Below are 15556 nucleotides of genomic sequence, written 5' to 3' on the forward strand. Positions count from 1 at the left end.
ATTATTACAGAAAGTCCTTTTGCTTAAAGACAGTCTAGAAATAAGATGAACTTTGAAGATTTAAAATCACTTGAACTTGAAATAGAGTTTGTAATTAAATTTTTTTTACAGATTTGAGAGGAAAATACTTATATTTTAAACAAAGTTGAAAGTTATTACTTGATTTAAAAATCAATTTGGGGAAAGAATAGCAGAATGTAATCATTGCTCCTAAAGTCTACTACTCTTGTCTCTGAATCTAAACCTCTAGCTTAGGTTTTTGGTTTAAAGAATTTCAAGGTATAGCTACTATATCAGCCAGGATATAGGAAGAACTTTGCCAGGATAACAAATCAACTGCAACATCCCAGTGGCTTAACATGGCAAAGGCTTTTCCTCTGTACTACTCATTCATTGCCAGTCAGCCAAGGAGTAAACAGAAGAGGGGCCTTTGCTCCCAGGATCCAGTTAATGTGTGGTCCACTATTTTTGGCTACACCTGTTTAGAACATTCCATATTCACTGATGTGGAAGCCAGGAGCATAGAGAAACAGGGCTGCTATGCTATGACTTGGTCTGAAAGTGACAAGTATCATTTCTGACCAGAGTCCACTAGGCAAAAGTGGTCTACAAGAAAGACAAATAGGCCACATGGTGAGCATTATTGTCCCTATGATAGTTCTTTTGTGATTTTTATAATATCTTGTGCACCTATATCTTATATATAATATATGCTATTTGTTTATAACATATATTAATAAAACATATCAGGTATATACTATAGTATTTTATATATGCATATCATGTTTCCTGCATACCGAACTTATTTTACATATATTTATGATGAAAACTAAATGCAAAATAAAAATGTACACTTCTTTTCTGATTTCCTTGATTATTTCAGAGAAGCAATCCCATTGGGAATCCATTTGCCCCAGTAGATAGTACAAATAGCAAAGAACTGACTCTGATGTCTGCTCTGTGGAACTCTTTGTCTTTATTCCTGTAACCTTATCCAATGAAAAGCTCATTGCATGTTCTTTGCATACTTGATCAAAACCCACAGTGCACACCATACCACTGAGGTAATGCCCTGCGTACATTTTAGTGGCACTAAATATGTTCCATTGTTGTGTAACCTTTGCTACCATCATTTTCCCTTTGAGTCACTGCAGTTTGGCTGCCACTTATGCCCTTTCATTTGAACTTCTCCACTGAGCTCATTAACAGCCCCCTAATTCCTGAGTCCCATGGATTCAGATCTTATCTAACTAACTTCTTTGTGGCATGTAACATCTGCCTTTCACACAACCTGTTAATTATCCTCTAGTTCTCTGGCCAGTCTCTTCAGTAGAGCACATAGTAGGGCACTCCCGTGCTAAGGCTGAATATCTTTGAGCCCAAGGCCTATTGTAGCTGAGAGAAGCTCCAGAGAACATCATGTAGCCAGCTTCCCCACTGAGGGCCCTCTCAAGTAGCCATATCCCAAGAGCTAAAGAAACTGGTGGAGGAGCTGAGCAAGTTGGGAGATTTGGTGACTGACAGCACAGAGTAAGAAAGAAGTTAATTTTGAAGTTCTTATAAAGCAGTAAAGAAATCTACAACTAAATATAGGCAGAACAGATGGTCTGCATATGTGGGATGATACATTGTTCTCCTATCTTTGTACTGTCCTCCAAACTTTCCTGACTCCTGTATGGGAAACCTCAGCTCTCCAGCTGTCAGCCTTACCATCCACTAAATTAGAAAACATGAGGGAAATTTCTGTGTTCAGAGAAGCACAGTGTGAGTGAAGACTCTCAACACCTTACAGGTGATAGAGAAAAGTCCTAAGAATAGGTGTGGCAAGTGTAGGGGAGGTAAAAAGGCCTACTGACTTCTTTTCTAAATTGAACAATAGGTGACATTACACAGTCATGTAAAGATTAGGAATATAAAGATCCTGTCTTATGCTGGGTGCTCAGAGATCTATCTAGAATGAGATGGGCCTGGGAGGGTACTCTCCCGGGATTGGCTAACTTGGAGCTTGGTGCTTGCAGAACCAACAGCTACCCAGTGCCAGAACACTGAGGCAGCAATTAACCAACTCTGGAAGTAATTGTCAGTGTCTTGGGGGGATCTTGAGAATTTAATATAGTTATAATTATAAGCTGTCACATAGTCAGGTACTGCAAAGAATGGGAAAATCAAAATACTTGGGGATAATCCTTTCAAGGGATTGCTACATCTCTCTCTCAGGACAATTCTTGCTTATCTTTCAACACTCACCTTAAATGTCCTACCTTTAACCTTCTTCTTATCCCTAGAAGGCTGAATTTCACAGCTCCTTCCCTGTGCTCTTTTTATACGCCTCTCTGTCATATCATTTTTTACATGTGGCATAATTACCTGTTCACCTCTTCATCTCTTCTGTTGGGCTGTGTGCTCCCTGAGGGCAGCACATCTATTTCTGTTGCCTATCTTTGTGCCTGACATATAGGAAGCCCCCAGGAAATGTCAAATATATTGAATAAATGAGTGATGGCTAAATGAATAAAGTTTTGAAGTGTCTGGTTCTCAGGCCAGTATAGGAAGTCATTCCCTGACAATGGACACACATTTTTGGGCATGTGTGAAGTCGGAGATGTTAAGGTGCATCAGGACGGTGCCACCCAAGGGAGACATAAGGAATCATGCAGCCAAGGACTTCAAAAATGATTACACATTATTTCACCAGATGTTCCACGTGAAACATCAGGAAAACATAAAATACTGGGCCCTCCCTGCGGAGGACCTTTTTGTATGGCTAGACATACATAAGCACTAGGCTAGATGGGAAATCCTGTGTTTGTTGTGTGTTGTTCTGAGTAATTTTATTACTCTTCTTTTCCATGAGTCTAATCATCTTATGGAGAGGATCTTGACAAAAACATCTTTATAGCCTAAATGAAATTGCCATAAAAGATTTACAAAATGATTGCAGGTCTTTGTTAGTGACTATGGCCAATGCTGGTTCACATAAGCTCACTGCCCTTTCTGAAGTAATCTAAGGATTGCCCATGTAACACACCCTCTTTATAGTACCACAGGGTCAGCATGTTGGCCCATGGATGGAAGAAGCATTAGGCCTTGAAATTGTTATCAAACAAGCTGTTTTCCCACAGTATTCTTGATAATATGGAATTTGTCCATTTTCTACATAAAAGAAATATCCCTATCAAAGGGAAGAAGGCATTCAGGTTTGTGTGCTGGGGGTAGAATGAAGAAAGGTTGGATGGAAAAAAGGCGAAGTTCCACTGAAGTGAACCCTTGTCATCCTGGCCCGGAGAGTGTGCCCTAGAGCAGCAGAGACGGGCTCCTGCTCCTTCAAGCTTAGCACCCCAAGTAAGCAAATCTAGGGCTGGAATACCCTCACTGCTTTTGCATTATTTCATCAGACTGTTGACAAATAAACACATGGAAACAATCCACAGCTGGGCACTGATTGTGTTTCCTTCAAACACATGGCAGAGCCTGTGTCTTCTGTAAAAAATTATCTTAATCCCTCATTGACATATAACCCACCTTCACATTTTCCAAAATTTCTTAGTCATGCTTTTCAGAAGGTTTTGATTGCTTTTCCTTCTGCACAACTTTGTACAGAGTTTACCTCTCTCTTCTCATCTATCCTGGGGTAACTTGAGGCAGGATGGCAGCTAAGGCTGTCCTGGATTGTGTCCGTCAGGTGGTCCGATCATCCAGGAGCCATTTCTACAGAGGTGGAGTTAGTGCCCCTTTATCAGTTATGTGAGGGAAACCAGAACCTTCTCAATCAGATTGTAAACTTTCAGAGTATCTGTGGCTGTATATCTCCTATCTTCCCACACTCTGCTGGCTACATAATGGGTCTTAGTCTATGCCCTTTCATTCATTGATTGAGGGTCTAGCAGCTCAACTATATACAGTATAATGAACTAATTTCTCTCCAATCCATTTGAAATGTTACTAATTATGTATTATCCTTAGAACTATGAAAAAATATTCTGTCATAATTTTTCAGGCTCTTTGGTTAGGATGAGCAACCAGTTGAGAAATGTTAAAGATTGGCAACAGCAGGGTGAGGACTGCACCATCTAAGGTCATCCTTATCCATAAGGACAGTGTCTATTTAAATCCTTCTTGTGTGCAGCAGAGGAGAATTTGCCAGGAACCTAGTGAAATGCATGAATCATAGTTTCCCACTTGCATGGAAGTCTCCTTCCAAGGCTCTGTACCTAACTTAAATTCCTTATTTAAAAATATTTTTCCCTGTCCCTCCCAACCGAAAAGTCTTTAAGCATCACTGTGTGCTATGTATTTTTCCAAACACTGGGAATATTGCAGTGAATAAAACAGAAAAAAATCTCCTTCACATAGCATATATTTTAATGAATAACAGAGATAATAAAGAAAAGAAACATTAATATATAGAGAATTTATAAATTAATTCTACATATGTGGCAAGGGAAAGCCCTGTTGAGAAAGTGAAATGAGAGTAAATGTGAAAGAAACCAGGTTGGTATCTGAGGATGAGGATTCTGGTTGGCAAAACAAATGTAAAAGCCATAGAGTAGAATCAATTTTATTGACACATAATTCAAATGCCATTAAAATTGCAAATCAGTGATTTTTAGTAAATTCACAAGGTCATTCAACTGTCACCACGAACTAATTCCAGAATATTTTCTTCACTCCAAGAAGAAATCTTGTAGCAGAATTATTTGTTATACCCATAGGGGGGAAACAACTCACATGCCTATCAACTAAAGAATGAATAAATAAAATGTGGTATACTAATACAATGAAATATTATGGGGCAATAAAAAGAAAAGAAATACTGATACATGGTATGGTACAGATGAACCTTGAAAACATTATGATAAGTGTAAGAAACCAGTCAGAAAGGACTTCATATTGTGGGATTCTTTTTAGATAACATGTCTAGAAGGTACAAGTCCATAATGGCAGATATGATTAGTGATTGCTAGGATTGTGGGAGAAGGAGAGGTGGGGTAAAAGGTGATGACTAAGGGGTCCAGGGTTCGTTTTGGAGCAATGAAAACTTTCTAAAATGGTGGCAATGGATGTGAAAGTCTATGAATATATTAAAAACCATTGAACTGCATACTTTAATTCCAGTTGTATGATATGTGAATTACTATATCTCAAGAAGTTGTTTAAAACAAAAGAAACTCCATTCTATTATCAGCCACTTACTCCCATTTAAAAAAAAATATTCTCTCAGCCTCTGGCAACACTACTCTGCTTTTAAAAGCAAACAGTCTTAATTTTGGTCAAGTCCAATTTATCTTTATATTTTTTTCTTTTAGCACGTTGTCATTTATGGCCATGGCCTTCTGTACCATGGTTTTTAATAAGAAATCAACAATTACTGAGGATCCTTATGATGAATCACTGTCTCTTCTTGTTACTTGTTTCTTGGTTTTTGATAATTTGACTATAAGGTGTCTCCATGTAGGTTTCTTTGAATTTTTTTAAATAACGTTTATCTCTATTGATAGAATTTATTTTAGGAAACATATTTCTCATTTTTTTTGGCAGTACTGGAGTTTGAACTCAGAGCCGCACACTTGCTAGGTAGGTGCTCTACCACTTGAACCACTCTGCCAGCTCTTCTTTGTGTTGGGTATTTTTGAGATAGGGTCTCACAAACTATTTGCTCGGGGCTGGTTTTGAATCTGGTTCCTCCAGATCTCTGCCTCCTGAGTAGTTAGGATTACAGGCTTGTGTTGAAAGTTTTAAGACATGGTTTCCTGTAGTTCCCTTATCTTAATTGTAATAATCGGCTTAAAGTCTTTGTCTAGGAAATACAATGCCTGGGCTTCTTCTATTCATTATTTTTTTCCCACAATGCATATAAGCCATAGTTTTTGGCTTGTGTGTTTCATGATATTTTGTTTAAAACTGGACAAATCAAATAACTTAAAATGGTAATTCCGGAAATCTGGTCATCTCCTCTTCATATGGTTTGTTCATATGGATGATGCTGTTTTCTTTTTTTTTTTTTGTAGTTGTTTGTTTCTTCAGAGACATTTCTGAATTAATTCTCTAAAATCTGTGTTTTCTGTTGGTTGCATGTAGCCACTGAGTTCTCTACTTGGTTAGCTTAAAAGCCAGCTTGTAATCTAGACATAGATTCCCTTAATTGTCTGGATGTAATGCTCCCTGTACTTGCCTGGAGCTCTGTGTATGTGTTGGGAAACATCTTCAACATTCATTTAGGTAGTAGAAAATTGCCTCTGCCTATTTTTCCAGAGTTCAAGATTAGCTCAAACTTAGAGTTTAGGACCTTCTCAGGTCTTTTCTGAGTATGTGCACAGTCTTATACTTGTACATAGTCATTTAGATGCCCGGGAATATGTCATAACTTTTCAAAGCTCCTGTGGACAATTAATTCCCCAGCTTTTCTTCTAAGAATTTTTTGTTAGTATATCCTTATTCCTCAACTTATCCACTGCTTTAAGGCTGAAAAGTTAATCAATTGCCTCTAATTGTTTTTGACAACATTCCTAATGAAAAATCTTTTTGTATCTGGGAAGATAAAAAAATAGTCAAACTTGCAAATGGGTCAAGTAATAATAATTCCCTAGGAATTAAGTTTGAAGGGACTCCATCACCTTTTTACCCTCTCTAGAGGATGCCAGAATAATATTTTTTAGTGTGACTTTAGGTTTTTGGTTTTTAAAGTTTCCATGGAGCTGAAGTATGTGTGACCAGAATAGAATAAGTTAGAACACCTAAAGGCATTTTGCTCTTTTAAAAATTCTGCACTTTTTCTTGAATAAACACTCCCTTGATTGCAACAAATGCTTGATTTATTTCCAGAGCTATAAAAAAGTTGATTCTGATCAATTTTGCTAGTTTTCTTATTGCTTTTAAGGCAGAGAGAATTTTAGTGATCTTTATTCTACCATTATGACTTATGCTACTTTTTTTTCTTTTCTTTTTTCAAGGAACATGAAGGAAGCCACCACAGCTGAGACCCTTATAAAGTATGTAGATTTTACTCTGATGTGAGGATTCAGGGAGGATTTTTAAGTAGGTGGAGACACATTGTGACCTGGGTTGTAATAGAATAACTCCGGCTTCTGGGTAGGTATTATAGCAGAGAATCTGAGGAGGAAAAGAACAGAACCAGGGCTCTCTCAGAGGAAACTGAAGTCCAAGGCCCTGCATGATGGGTCTCTGGTCAGCTTTTTGACACCGTATTTTACCTTTTAAATTCTGTTCCAGCTACACTTGGTGCTTTACTTTTCCTCAAATTGTGTCTTTTCCCCAGAGACTTTGCACCTGTTCTTTCATCTGTAAGAACACGTTTTTAAAAGTTTTATGGTTTTTTTTTGTGTGTGTGTGTGTTACTGGGGCTTGAACTCAGGGCCTACACCTTAAGCCGCTCTACCAGCCTTTTTTTGTGATGGGTTTTTATGAGATAGGGACTCCCAAACCATTTCCCTGGGCTGGCTTTGAACTGTGATCTTCCTGATCTCTGCCTCCTGAGAAGCTAGGATTACAGGCATGAGCCACCAGTGCCCAGCTAAGAACACTTTTCTTGCAGGTGTTTGCATGGCTCATTCTTTTAAAATTTTTATATAAATGTTGCCTTATTGAGGGACTTCCTTGACTGTTTTATATAAAATAGTAACTCTCTCCCCTTCACTTCTCATCCCTTTACCTATTTTGTCCTTCAACTGAGTCCCTATCATCACTTGAAATTATTACATATTTATTTGTTGTCTTAATGTGTGATCTAACTGAAGAAGATGAAAATAAGTAGAAGAGACAGACTCAGGGGAAATGGATTAGGAGAAATTCCAAACTGTGTTTTTTTCTTCTTGAGTGGCAGTGAAGAAGCATTGGAGACTGAGGACACTGAAGAAGCCAGGAGTGGCAAGGGGCCTGGCAGTCTCTAGAATATTCTGTGCAGTATCTCCGGGCAAAGAAGAGTGTCCTTACTCATGACACATTACAAAAAGATATCCCATTGTTTGGACTGACACAGCCTCGGACCAGAAAGCAGAATGTGGCAGGCAGAAAAAGGGTTGCATTCCAGCCCCCAAAATTTCCTTGACCAAGGACTTTTATGTCTCACACAAACTGCATGGTCCTAAATGGAACCTGGCTTCCTTTCATTAAAACACTAGGTTATATTTTAGATAAGACAATATGGGAACCTACAGGAGGGCCTGTTTCCATAATCAATAATCCTGGGTAGTTAGAGAACTCAGTATCTCAAACAAGGTAATTAGACGTTGGCTGTGCTTCTAAGTACCTAGCTTAGGTTTGCTGTTTTGGTTGAAAGCATCTCTACCTTTCAAGTAATGAGCCAGAACTTAAAACATTTAAAAAGTCCTATACTCAAAAGCTTACTTGCTATTCTTGTTCATATGGATCATTCTGTTAAGTTCTTTGTTCAAATGCCCCTTTATCAAGGGATTTCCATGTGCGTATGTATCTCTGCTTTTCAATATAAATGCAATGGGGCACAGAACTTTTTAACTCACTTCTCCAGGTGACAAACAAGAATAGGGAAAAGAAATAAGAAGCTGATTAAGTCCCTGTGCATACCCAGTTTTCTGGTAACAAAAATCCTATCTGAAGCCAAAGCTGCTTCCAATCAAAGGTAGTTGCCTAACTGTTATAATAATTCCCACACTGGGTATTTTCACATTATAAAGTGTATCAAGAGGTCTGTGTGTCCACAGAGTGTCAGTTTAAGGTGTACTTTCCCAAAGGAAAGCCTACAGAACCATAAATGGAATGATGAGCCTTCAAGAAACATCTCCTTCCTGTGTTCATAAAGTCGTTCTGAAAGTTACCAAGTTAGCCGGATTCTAGGCTCCTGTTCACATGGGGAAGTGAACTGATCGACTTAACGGAGTTTTGCCATATTCTAGAGGGACTAGTGATATGGCCCCTAGGACTCTAGTCACTGCCGAGGAAATGCTCTAAAGGGTATGTAGATGAGGACTCAAGTGTGACTCTCTTTGGAATTCCTAAGTCAGAGATATAGTTTGCTCTCAGAGGAGAAGTTTTTTGAACTAGAGCCCACCAATCTCATCCTGGATCCACCAAGGGCTCTCTGATGTGCCAGCCTCCGTCAAGAAGCTGTGTTGGGCAGCCAGCAACTTCTTCCCTCAGCTCAGCTCACTCCTGCACAGTCCCTGGGAAGAGATGTCCATTACCATTCCCAAGGTGATTGGAACAGAGAAGTTGCCTATGAACCATTTCACTTTCTTCTTCCAGAACAAATAACAAGATAACATTGTCAGATCTCCCTATAGTTAGGGGAAGGCACTGAGTTTGTCTGATGGAATATGAGTGGAAGTGAATGGAGCACTTCTGAGGTAAGATGGTTAGAAGCCCATGTGCCTGCACCAGGATTTATCTTTTCTTTCAGAGACTGTATGTTTAATTTGGCAGCATCATAAGATGAAGGTGTCCAGGATCCTAGATTTACCAAATGAAAGAGTATGGCCAAGAAGATCCACTGAATGCATATCAGACTATGTGAACAAGAAACAAACCTGTATTATGCTGGACAGCTCAGTCCATATGATCATTTATTATCAAACTTAGTTAAGATCATGTTCATTAATATAATGGATTTCAGAGACCACTAGAACCAAACAACTGGCTCTTCTGCAGCACATTATTAGTCAACCCCAAGGATACTCAAGGTCTTGATATTCTTTAAGGCTTAAGAGGAGGTTCCTACAAGGTAGGGTTTTCTGAGCTGGAAGCTTTCAGAAAATGGGAAAGATGTATGTTCTTCTCTGAGGAATTATTTCCTTTTCTACTTCGTTCCCCTCTGGGAGATTTTCCTACTTGCCTTGCACATGCTAGGCAAGTCCTCTACCTCTTCAACCTTGGTCCAGCTTTGTTATCAGATTCTTCAGTGGGATTCCTCTTCACAAATATTTAGCACACATGAAGAATTTTCTTACACATCCAAATGCTATAAGAATGTGATGTCTAGCATGATAATATTTCCCAATATTAACTTACATGGAGTTTCTCCACCTATAGTTAAATATTTTGCCCTTCCCTCTCCACACAATCAGTTTAAGCAATCAGTCTGTCCTGTGCTCTTTTCTTTAGAATGAGGTGAGGATGTATGAAGCAGAGAGAACAGATTCATCATGACATATATTTCCAGAAGCTGGTATTCTTTGGGGAATACTGAGGTTGCTGTGTGTAGACAAGATGGAAGTGACAGCCTGAATGAGGGCAAAGATTCCCAGTTCTGCAGGTGGAGGTGGGTTGGTAGACAGGTATGTGGTCTACCTGTTGGTAATTCTGTCTGGGAAGATTTCTCCATTCCAATATGACTTAAAGTAAGTCCTGTACCCTCAACAGTGACATACAAGCCTAAGAAGATAGTCAGATCTCAGACATCTTATGCCTGGAATAAGGAAGGAGGTACCCTACTGAGGACTTGTGTGGGCAGAAAATTGAAGACCAGATGGGGTGGGGGTGCCCCTCAGCAATGCCTACATGGGCTCCCTCTCCCAGTCTCCTGGTCGTTCAGTGAGAGTTCCAGAACATAGAGACAAACCTGGGGAAAACACAGGTGAACTGATTGAGAATGCTTGAGATTAAGGTCCTGCTACCCAGTAGAGTGGGTCTCAAATATGAAGTCATAGAAAGACAGGTGATTTGCATAACCAATGGTGAACTGAGAGTTTGGGTGCATCCAAACCCCAATAGGAGGAGAGAGGTACAAAGCCTGTCCTTTCCTCATCTTTTCTTTCTATTCCACTCCATCCCTTTCTTTCTGTGACTCCCCTGACATGGAAAGTTTTTACTGTTCTTTTGATTAGGAATGCCATATTTTTATGCAAAATGTGGGTATACTAGAAAGTTTTCCATAGACAGATAGGCCTCCCATCTTCCTGAAAGAAACACCATTATGGTTTGGTGTATATTCTGCCAATATTTTCTTCATATAAATGTGAGATGGTCTTCCTTTTCTTTAAGTCTAATGCCTTGTAAGGGTGAGATATTATGATAGTTTTTGCTTTTGTGCAATGGACTCAAGACTGGGCAGGAGACACTGTTCCACAATAAAGGATAGGGGACAAGCTGGAAGTTAACCTTTTTCACCTGCTTTTGTTTTATTATTATTATTGTTGTGCTGGGTGGGGGTGCACTGGAGTATTTACAAAGGTTCTTACAATGTATCAAATATATTATATTTGAATTCACCCCCCCCCCGATTCTTGGAACAGTTTCAACAGGTATCATTTTTGCATTTACTAACGTGTGTATACATTATTTGCACTATATTTATCCTCTTACCCCTTTTTCCGCCACCTCCCCCTCCCCCTGTGTCTCTCTCTCTCCCACTCCCAACCCTCCAGGCAGAACCTGTTCTGCCCTTCTTTTCTCTGATTTTGTAGAAGAAAAAGCATAAAAAATAAGAGAAACATAGTGTTTTTGCTAGTTTGAGATAAAGATAGGTATACAGGGAGATTCCTTGTGTTGTTTCCATGCACATTTGTATTACAACCCAATTTGGTTCATCTCTACTAGACCTCTTCACTACTTCCTAGTCCCCTTCCCATAGTGGCCCTGGCCAGTTTAAGATAACTATATTCTTTCCTCTACAGTGAGCATATCAACCAAATTCAAGTTTTTGTTTTCCTTCTCTTGCCCTATCTCTCCCGTGCATAGCTTCCCCTTAGTGTGACCTGTGTCAGGTAATATTGCTGCATTTGTTTTAGGTCTATAATCTGCATGTGAGGGAGAACATGTGATATTTTTATTCTTTTTTTTGTGTCTCCCCTGCCCCCACCCCCTCCCTTACCACCCACTCCGCCCCCTCCTTCTCCTCCCCACCCCCTCAATACCCAGCAGAAACTATTTTGCCCTTATCTCTAATTTTGTTGAAGAAAGAGTATAAGCAATAATAGGAAGGAACAAGGGTTTTTGCTAGTTGAGATAAGGATAGCTATACAGGGAGTTGACTCACATTAATTTCCTGTGCGTGTGTGTTACCTTCTAGGTTAATTCTTTTTGACCTAACCTTTTCTCTAGTTCCTGGTCCCCTTTTCCTATTGGCCTCAGTTGCTTTTAAAGTATCTGCTTTAGTTTCTCTGCGTTAAGGTCAGCAAATGCTAGCTAACTTTTTAGGTGTCTTACCTATCCTCACACCTCCCTTGTGTGCTCTCACTTTTATCATGTGCTCAAAGTCCAATCCCCTTGTTATGTTTGCCCTTGATCTAATGTCCGAAAATGAGGGAGAACATACGATATTTGGTCTTTTGGGTCAGGCTAACCTCACTCAGAATGATAGAACATGTGATTTTTGACTTTATGAGCCTGACTAACTTCACTTAAGATGATGGTGCCACCTACTTTTTGGTATTTTTCTCTTCTGCTTCCCTCTCCTCTGCCATCTTCAGTACCTATAGCCCCTCTATTGTCACATGAATCTGTAGAACCAGGTGGTGAGGAATTAGACACCAACCCAACCTGAACCCAGTGGGAAATCTGTATCTTTGTGGCAGTAGCATAGGCATATCTAGAGGCAGTAACATACTAAGGAATTGTAGAGGAGAGGAAAGAGATGGGCTGGAGGGCTATTCTCTGCTAACCAAGGCTGAACCCTGTGAACAGAGGCAGGAGAAGTGCTTGTTTCTGAGGAGAAGCCAGGGAAAGCCCCTCTTCAATCCTTATCCCAAGCTAGATTCAGGATGAGGTGAGTGACAGCCCTGAAATTAAAAACTGGTTGGAGAATCATTAACGTTCCTTGTATATGTTCTCTGGGCTTGTTAAGATTGGTTGCATCGAACAACTAGGAACTTCCTGATTTCTACTCTGGGGCCACAAGGGCTTGACTATGAACCATCTATTTGTATAGTTTAACAGGGGGTAGGATGCAGTATGGGCATCTTTCTTAACCAAAAACATGTGACTCTTGTTGGATGCTCTGTAGCTTTCTACTCACTTGGCCAGACCTTGTCGGACTGGTGGAGGGTATAAAACAATTCTTGCTATCAAGCTAAGGGCAGAAAGTCTGGATGGTGGGTCCAGACTGGATGGTGGGTCCAGACTGAGGTTACCATTTGTAAAAGCATCTGGAATTCTATTCAGCTCAGGGAGGCAAGAACACTGCCCTTTCCTGATAATCTAAGCCAATGTAGGCCCTCATTCTTCTTGTCTGCTGTGGGCAATAGTATTTGTAAAATATGTAATTTCTTCAATTTTATAATGACATCTAACCCAGGATCACACATTACATTTAGTTTCCAGTCTTTCATGTCTCCTCTAACCTAATGGAGAGATTCCCCCCACCACCACTTTTTTGTGGCACTGGGGTTTAAACTCAGGGCTTTAGGCTTGCTAGGCAGGCATTGTACCACTTGAGCTACTCTGCCAGCTCCTGTAATCTAAAGCAAACCTCTAGTGCCCCTTGTTTTATGACTTTCAATTTGCACAAATTTTTGAAGAGCCTGATTGCAGTGTTTTTCAGAATGTTTCTCAATATGGGTGTGTATGATTGTTTTCTCATTAGATGCAGGCATGAATTTCTGGCAAGAATACTGCATTAGCAATGGCATGTTTCTCTCAGCACATTACTTTAGTGGGTACAGAATGACAGCTTGACCCACAATTGGGTCACATCAGTTAGGTGGCCCATAAACATAACTACTATGATATGTAAAAGAACACATGGCCAGCTTTCATCTTCACACTCTTTCACTGTGTACCTGTAGTTACTGAGTATCTTCTGGGATCCTTGTTCCTTTTAAACTCACCCAACTGCCATTGTTGCATTTTTTCAATGCAAAGAGGAGCAATTCCCATCCCTAGGCCTCTGCACCTGGTCCTGTCTCATCTTGCTTGCTGGGATAAGCAGCTTCCCTGTGGGACAGAGAAGACCCACAGCTGAGGAAAGAGGCTGACTGAGCAAGCATGAGAACTATTGGCCAGAACTCACCTTGCCAGGCTGTACAGCACTTTCCAGTAGACCCAGAGACACAGCACGGGCTACTTCCTGAGGGCTGCATGTTCTGCTTGCCACTCTGAGGGTCTGTAAAAGGAAGCCTGGCCAAGTAAGAAAGTACACACTTGGTTCTGGAAATTGCCATTGAGATGAGTTTGAGGCTTGTACCATGTCCCAATCCTTGACTCCCGGCTTCTGCCTCTGCCCCAGCTTAGTGGCAGGGAATTTGTCATAGTGGTAGTAAGCTATGTAGGAGTGGCTCCAGGCTAGAAGAGGTAAATAAGCTCTGGTGTTGGAGCCATCTGAGAACTGGGACAGAGCAGGAGTGAAAGTAAACAGGTGGAAGGGAGCATGTGTGGCTTCTCAGCCATCCTCTCTCCCAGGGTGTCCTTGGGCTTCTGGCTTTAGGTAGCTGTCCCTGAACCTTTACATACTTCACATTGCATTTCACTAAGAACATTTCTTGCTTGTTTCCTCATTGGGACCTTACAGCACCCTGACTTGGACTGGGTGGAGTACACTTCAGGTGGCGGTGACTCAGTGGTGATAGAGAGCCTGATATACAGATTCCTGACTCCCAGAGCACTGGGAAGAGTAGGAAAAGGACAAGGTGAGCAGGTACACCCCAGAGACTGTTAGCCAGGACTGCAGCAGCCACAGAGTTGAGCAGAGAGAGAATGGGTAGTACCTGACTCTTGGCTGTGCTGGAGCCTTGACCAAGGTTCAGTGCCTCTGAATAATCCTTTGAATAGAAAAGTAATGACCTGGTACTCTGGGACACAGAGTGGAGTCAATGATCCCTCTGGGTGACCTTGAACTTTGTGACAGGCCATCAGGGTTAAGACTGATGCACTCCTCCTTTGCACTCATGCACTCATGGAGGCACAGGCACCATTATATGTGCACACTAAACACTGAGCCTGGCTTGTGGCTGTTTATCCTGTTGTCAAGTTGGTGCTTGGCTGAGCACAAATGTGAGCATCCCCCCCATCCATAACAGACTTTTATGGCATTCTACATATTCCATACTGTACCCTAGGGATGTTGTTCAATGGCAGCTACTCTCCCTCCTTCTCTCTCCACACCTAAGCCTAAACTCTGAGGCCTCTGAACCTCTAAAGACACTGCAGACTTTCCAGCACGAGAGACCCAACTACAGCTCCAACAGAATCGACTCTCTCTGCTGTTTTAGAGCCTAGTGGCAATGTGTGTATGCTTGTATGTGTGAATTTTGTTTTATTATGATCTCACTGCTCTTTTTTTTTTTTTCAACCGCATCAAGAATTAAGGTTTATATTACTTCATTTCCAGGACAGCTCCTATTCAAAATATTTATAGCATAGGATAAATGTGCTATAAAAAACATCAGGTGAATGAATGGTGATGTGTGTTTTATGGGTGACAGTACAGAAATAAGTCACTGGATGCCATTTCACTACCCATAAGATGATGTCTTCAGCCATTGCTTCATTTAAAGCTGACTCATTGCTTACATCTAGCAAGAGAGAGAATCTTGTCCTCAAGTGTAGATGAGATATAAATCCTTCCCTCCAGCCTGATTTTTCCAGCCCATGTCATGTGATCACCTCTGAACCCGCAACAATTGGTGGA

The sequence above is a fragment of the Castor canadensis genome, chromosome 12, assembly GCF_047511655.1.
Source record: "Castor canadensis chromosome 12, mCasCan1.hap1v2, whole genome shotgun sequence".
NCBI classification, from domain to species: domain Eukaryota; kingdom Metazoa; phylum Chordata; class Mammalia; order Rodentia; family Castoridae; genus Castor; species Castor canadensis.